Source organism: Acanthopagrus latus, chromosome 18 (assembly GCF_904848185.1).
Source record: "Acanthopagrus latus isolate v.2019 chromosome 18, fAcaLat1.1, whole genome shotgun sequence".
Classification (NCBI taxonomy): domain Eukaryota; kingdom Metazoa; phylum Chordata; class Actinopteri; order Spariformes; family Sparidae; genus Acanthopagrus; species Acanthopagrus latus.
This window is the reverse complement of record NC_051056.1, coordinates 4069965-4076079: the sequence shown is the minus strand read 5'-3', so window position 1 is coordinate 4076079 and position 6115 is coordinate 4069965. Positions and strand designations below refer to the sequence as shown.

At 39.7% G+C, this 6115-nt stretch overlaps 1 long non-coding RNA gene across 1 annotated transcript; it reads right to left on the bottom strand.

Annotated features, from left to right (window-relative positions):
- Positions 1-2853: 2853 nt before the first annotated feature.
- Positions 2854-3392, bottom strand: LOC119007188. Its single transcript, XR_005071058.1, has 2 exons — positions 3177-3392; positions 2854-3000 (listed from the first exon to the last, which is right to left on the bottom strand). It is a non-coding gene; the product is annotated as an uncharacterized LOC119007188 (long non-coding RNA).
- Between the last annotated feature and the right edge of the window lie 2723 nt (positions 3393-6115).

Here is a 6115-nt window from a genome sequence, read left to right as displayed (position 1 = left end):
GACATCTGAGCTCTACCTTGTCAGATTTTATTCAGCTTTCATTGGTCTAAACTGGACTGTCATCCTCAGCTATATTAGGCTTATTAAAGCACTAAAAACTCTCTCTTGCACACACTCTGTCCTCAGCTGACCACTAACAGGTAATATATGTCTATGTGTGCATCCCATGGGATGGGGTGAGGGTGGGATGGGGTGTAGTGAGGGCTGTCAGATCCTGTCCAGTATGCCAAAACAAACACACCCATCACCAGGAGGTTACAGCCAGTCGGGGGAAATGTGCAGTTTGACTGACGAGAGCAAACAGTGAGCCGAGCCTGCGGCTTCACATCTCTCTGGGAGTCTCTGCCGTATATTTCCTCTCTGTTTGGTGAAACTTTATCATCATGTTCTGGATGGAAATTCATGTAAACCTCCACCCATAATTCACATCATAAATGTATACTGTTAATAGATTTACATCCTGCACAGAATGTCTAAGTTTATTTTATTTGTGCAGGGGTGAAAGTGCATTTACAGTCTATTTCTGATCAAAAAGACGCATCAATAAATTGGGATCGTAAGACTAAAAGTTAAAAATGGGAAGAATCTCTTGCAAGTCAAAACTTTTCACTTCTACTGCAGCAGTGATGTGAATTTGTCATCGGAAACAATTTTGGTGTTTGCTGTATGACTGACCTCCTCTTCAGATAACTTTGCCTGGTCTGATCTGGTTGCTTACTTTTGCAAGCGTGAAACTACTGTATATAAATTCAATGAGAGTTGGCTAGAGTTTTATCAACCTCAGAAACGACCGCATGAAAAACAGTACACTGCAGCAAATGGATCCAAATATAAACTGCCACCAAAAAGCCACAAATAATGCTCAGAACAGCACCAAACTTCAGCAACAGTACAAATAGGGTCTCAGCACATAGTCCGGGGCATCTAACCTCCGCTAGCTTAGCTGGATTTCTATTGTGAAGCTAAAAACAGATTTCAACTCTCCCCCATCAGCTTCTGGGTCAGGGAAGTCCCTACGCAACGATTACCGAGTGTGGTTAGAAATGCTCGATTCAGTTCTTTTCCCTGTCCGCTCTTGATAATGACTGTTATAAACCGGCAGGTAAGACACATATGAACTTTGATTGAGTTTCCATGGAGTCATAATCATACATTTTCATCCATGAACCGCGGAACTCTACTGACAAGGATCCATTTACTGCAGTGTATTGTTCTTGTGTGGTCGTTTCTGAGGTTGATAAAACGCACTCACTTACACCGGAATATCCCTTTAAGCCAAAACATGCTATTACCCTAACCCTAACCAAGTGATATTTGTCCTGTAGGAAGGCTGGCAAGCCAGATATCACTGTCTGAGATAACGTTTCAACATTTGCAAGCTTGAAACCAGAAGATATTTTGAACAAGGCATTTAGACATTTCAAGCCATGTTTTTGATAACAACTTCAATTATTTTAATCCAATTATGATCTCTTTCTATCCCTAACCAAGTGATTTCATTCCTACACAGGTAAGTGAGAAAGCTGGCAAGCCAGAGACTGTGATCCAGACATTTCCACATTGAAAGCATGAAGCCACTGGATATATTTAACCAGACCACGGGACATTTCCAGACATGTTTGTGACAACAAATTCAGGCATATTTTAAGCCAAAACATGACCTTTTCCAAACCCTAAAAGAAATGTTTGTCATTTTCGGGGATGAGAAGGCTGGCAAGACAGAAACCACTGCTTGAGATGATATTTACACATTTTCAAGCGTAAAACCACTGGATATTTTAAACAAGGCATTTTCCACAAGTTTGTGATAACAAATTCAGCTGATTTAAGACAAAACAAAATCGATTTCCAAACCCAAAACAATTGTTTTTTTGTGCCTGAACCTAACCAGATCATAACAGAGTTGTGACAACAAAAACTTTAAAATTGAAGCCAAAGAAATAAAAAGGTGCAACATGTTGGTGTTTTTCAGAAACACAGACACTGTCAACATTATTCTTGCAACTGGGTTGCAAACTCCATGTCCCGATAAAAATTATGAGTGTATTTTGTCTCGTCAAAATAAATCTAGCAAACAAGTAGGTGGGGGCCCTGATAAAGCAAATCAAGCACAGTTAACACAAATAAAAGATGTGTGATTGTATCACAGTCATGGACACACTTTAAGACTCCAACTCTGTAGTCACACGTGGCATGAACAACCAATGTTGGGACATGTTTGAAAACCAACAACACAAAGCCACGTGGCATTGATGGTTGCCCGGTTTAGCTTCCTTGTTTTGGCGAGGACGAAGACGATTCGAGTTTAGATTTGCAAAACTGAAAGAGTACCTGAATCTGACTCAGATAGCTCAGAAAGATCATACCAGAATGTGATATGGATTATCTAGAAGTCCTGCTATCAACGTGATCTTTTCTTCTTTTATTCGTCACCTGGAATGAGATGCATGTAATGTACACACACACATAAACACAGGACAAGAAGGAGACAGAACAAACACATGAAAGCAGACATAAACAGACCCGGCTGAACATGTACATACATGCACATGAACACAAACACTTATACATGTACTGTATGTGCTTTTATCTGATGGAGGAGTGGAGGCAGTGGAAGCAGAATCTGCTGGAGTAGCCAAGACGACATCGTAACAAGCTTGTAACGACCAAACAAGCAAAGATTAATTACACTAATAAGTAGAGCCTATAATGTCAGGTTTGGCCCTGGGCGCTGATATCACACAGTCCTGATTGATGAATGCTTGGTCAACAACTCTGAGCCTGCTAAATGGTGTGAACGTGATTCCCTTTTTACGGAAGTTTAAGTTCATTACAGTTCTCTGAACCCTGGACTCAAATATTGTGACATTTAATGTTCAGTTGGCCTTTTCAACAGTCCTGAAGCTAGCGGGAGTCGGCTGTTATGCCTGTCGGGCTTCTGCTGAAGGAGATTACATTTCAGGTAGCTATTTAGCCTTTTACAGAGAAGCGTGCATGAACCTGCAAAGCAGAAGCCAAAAAAAGACCAGAAAGACACATTTCAATCATCAGCGTTGTTCCCCCATTTTTCATTACTCCATAAATATATTTTTAGTGTTTAACGTGTAGGAAAAAGTTCTCAATTCCTTAAACTTGAGGTCAAATCCTAGAAAAAGGAAATATAAGCTCATAAATACCTGAATCATTCCATTCATTGTACACACTGCTTCAAATAATCTCAGTCCTTTCATTCTCAAAGTTTAATGTCTCAGTTTTCCTTAATTGTGCAATAACTGGCATTTACTCTATGTCAACCTTAAATTAAAGCCTATAGGATTTATGTTAGAGCTGACTGAAGAGCATTAAGGGCTTCGCTTTGTTGAGCTGTTTATCCTTTAATGTTAATCCCATCATATTTCCCTGTATTATACACTTCATGTATAAAGACGTTTTGATTCATAAAATGAAGGGCTTCTGTTTTCTTTTAAGTATGAAGAAAAGTTCTGAAAGTTGTTTCTGTCTGGCAGGAAGTGGTTGTATTCTCAGACTAATGAGACGAAGCAGAAATCCACCACTCCATCCACTCCAGTGTAAAAATAAGATTGATGTTTTCTGACTTTTACTGCACAGCCTGCAGACACGGCCTCTGATGTGTCCAGCAATGTGTGTGTGTGTGTGTGTGTGTGTGTGTGTGTGTGTGTGTGTGTGTGTGTGTGTGTGTGTGTGTGTGTGTATGTGTATGTGTCTGCTGTCGGTACACTGTGTCCGAGCTCACTGGTCTACACGTCACCAAACTCTTTGCAGCTGCTGACGTCTGCTGCTTTGATTCAGCGCAGAGATTTATCCTCTGCTTCAGCCCAGAAAATCATCTAAATCCACACTGCCTTTTTTTTTTAAATCCAGTTCTTCATTTAATCTGTGTTACTAATGATTTATTTATGGCTGCAGCTTTCCATCAAACAGAAATTTTTCAAAAGCATTCAACCGAAGTTCAACCCTGAATTTAGGATTTCCACTAGCAGCTGAAATAAAGCTACATAAAGAATCTTTGACTGCACAGCATAAGAGTTTATGTGAAGCTGTGTTTACCTAACAGGGCTTTAGAAGAATCAGCTGACTGGAAAACAGCTGATCAGTTTTATCAGTTATGATTGTGATGTTTCTCTACACATTTCCAACTGCCTCTAAGCTTTGAGAGATTTGAAAAAATAAATAGATAAACGTACGCCGATGACCATCAGTCCATTCGAACTGTGTGCTTTCATCTGTTGTATCTGCGGATGATAAAATCAAACCACATGCAGGAACAAAATGTTCTTTCATCACCTGTCCAGATTTTGTCTGACCACAGTATGATCTGTCTTCACGTTCCTCCTCTGGATGTGATTGTGGCTGATTTCAGACACCTATTGTGGACGACTGCGTGTCCTTTACAAATCCCTACAAACTGAGCCTGAAGTCCTGGCGGTCAGGCAGTGAGCTCATGGGCTGTGCTCTGTGTCAGTGTAATTACAGCCTGTAACCCTCCATCAGGGTTTTGTTTCTGTGTGGCGGCTCAGCTAGACTGTTTTCAGGAACGACTAAATCACAGACCTCCCTCAAACGCACAAGCAGTTCGTCACGTTTTAGGCATTCAGCCGTCCAATAGTGACAGTATGACAGCAGTTAGACTCAGGCTCTTATAACCGATGCATGTACTTATTGCTGTACTTTTACTCTCATGATTTAACTGTACAGAACACACAAGTATGCTTAAATCCTAGTCACACAAGTTGCTTTGTAAATTAATGTGCAAAAAGCACTTTCATGTTCTTGAATATCACGAAACTTAAACACCCAGTAATTAATTACTTAATAACATTAACTACAACAAACATTTTTAAAAAGCCTAAGTACTGAGTCTTTCTGGGGGCCTCTGGGGCATGTTTAACTGGTAAGAGACCTTCATCAGACCCAGAAACTTTGCTTCAGCTGCTGCCCCTGCAGTCTAATTAGGATAAGCGGTGGAACATAGATGGATGGAGGGATACTTAGGAAGCATTTATTTTTCCTCAAGCAGAAAAGTACAGTTTGTGTTTACTATCACAAAGACCTGGGGTTTTAGCAGTAGTGGTACCTGTGGTTAGGTTGCATGCTAATAAACACAACTGGCTATGTTTGCATGTGTGAAGCTCAGTTGGGATTAACAACCTGCAAGGTGACAGTAATGTGACAGGCTGAGACATCACTCTTTCAAATCTATGAGAATTACTTTTGAAAAAGCAATTCTACATTACACTGTTCATAAATGTTCATGCCGGAAAAATAAAGAAAGCTGCAGTTCCTCCAATGGCCACTTGAAGCCAACTCCAAAACCGACTCAGTCCAGCGTAAGACCAATAGCGACTCGCCAGACAACATGACCACTGGTCCTGTCAGTCACACTCTCAGTTTGGTTAGTTTTAGACAAGAAAACTATTTGGTCTGTTTTCAGAAAACTACATGGTTTGAATTATCTTCCATTAGTAAAATATCAGAGGAAATAAAGAGAATCGGTCATCTTCCAGTTTCTGTGATTAGCAGAGTTAACATAGTTAAAATGTCTGTGTTGCCTAAGTTTTTTATATTCATTTAAAAATCTTCTGAATACTCCACCACAATCCTTTTTTTTAAAAAAGTCCTGTCTTTCTTTATATGGAACAACCCCACAACCCCACAAATTCGTATGTCAGTGTTACATTTGCCATATGAGTCTGGTGGCCTGAAGCTTCCCAACATTCATTATTAAATTTCTGTCATCTCAGCTTACCCAGTTTAAACAATGGTTTCCAAATATTTCATGTTCATGGAAAATAATAGAATCCCTAGATATTTATCCATACAGTTTGGAACATTTACCATACATTGAGTTCAAAGTAGTGGATTAAGTTTCCAAGAATCCTGTTATTCTAAACTTCCTCAGAATTTGGAAATTGTCTCATAAACTGTTAAACTATAAGATTTCTCTTTCTCCTTTTTCTCCAATTTGGAAGAACCCAAGTATGACATGCTGTATGGATGACACTTTCAAATTATGGTATGATAAAGGTATCCAAGACTTTTGTCATCTGTTTGATGGGACATTTCTTTCATTTGCTCAGCTGCAACAGAGATATGG